This window comes from Cyprinodon variegatus, unplaced genomic scaffold (genome assembly GCF_000732505.1).
Source record: "Cyprinodon variegatus isolate N-32 unplaced genomic scaffold, C_variegatus-1.0 Scaffold160, whole genome shotgun sequence".
Taxonomy (NCBI): Eukaryota; Metazoa; Chordata; class Actinopteri; order Cyprinodontiformes; family Cyprinodontidae; genus Cyprinodon; species Cyprinodon variegatus.
Window position 1 is genome coordinate 815,821 of NW_015150613.1, and position 1,005 is coordinate 816,825.

Below are 1,005 nucleotides of genomic sequence, written 5' to 3' on the forward strand. Positions count from 1 at the left end.
TTCTGACTTTTTTCCCATGTTAAACTGAAATAAAATTTAAAAATCCGTTTTGTTTTGTTTTTTCAGTGGCCCTAATCCTCTTCCGTAACTACATCTAAAGTTAAAACTGAAGATATTATTGTTGTAATGTTGGTAACAAAACATAACACTGTAAATAAAAAGGAATTTTAAAAACCTATGATGGTGATTAGGTGTTTTTCTTATGTTGCCGGTCAGTTTTTAGTCATTTTTACCCAAATATAAAACGTGAAGCTAAAAGCATCAAACTGGAGCTTGTATCTGGAAGTATATGTCTAATTAATAATATTAGAAGCAGCCCTAGCACTGAGGTTTCACAGCTTATCTTTAATTAAATCTTTCCGGTTGACTTGGTTATTTCTTTTGAATGATTTATATTGTTAGCAGGTTTCAGTACAATCAAATCATAAGACATCTGATGAGACATTTCTGAAGGATGATGGTGACCTAAGCATAAACAGCAGCCTTGGCTGCAGTCTGCTTATCATATGAACCTTTACACTAAAGGACAGAAATCTTTCTCTTCTACTTTTGAAATAATACATCCTGCAGCAAAGCAGGATTTTATTACTTTCTTCCCCGCTTCAAATCATTCCACTTTGCGCCAGTCACAATATCTTCTAATTTAACATTATTAGATTTGATAAAAAGTTGGTTTAAAGTCTATAGAAAGGTCTCTGAGATGATGATGAGATGGATTTAAACAGAAAATTGCTTTTTAAAGTTAAATTTGTTGGATTTCATAATAACGGTTTTATTGCCAAAGTCAATCAGTTGGAGATTAGGTCTTATTGAAAGTTGATGAGTTATTTTTTAAATTTTGACAGATAGTTATGAAATACTTAAGAAATGATGGACTTGAGTGGCTTTTCTTAATTTTAAAGTTTAGGTTCCTGAGGCCATCTGCCTCCTGTTTCACTTTACTCTGTGATTCCTAAACATTTTAGATCCAAGCTGGAAAATGAAAGAAAGTTATAACCTCAGCTA

The 1,005-nt window shown here is 32.0% G+C and overlaps 1 protein-coding gene across 2 annotated transcripts in view; it reads left to right on the forward strand.

The window, feature by feature from the left end:
- Positions 1-1,005, forward strand: part of LOC107086737 (nectin-2-like) — a 579,618-nt gene that overhangs the window by 386,143 nt on the left and 192,470 nt on the right. The gene's annotated exons all lie outside the window — the stretch shown is intronic.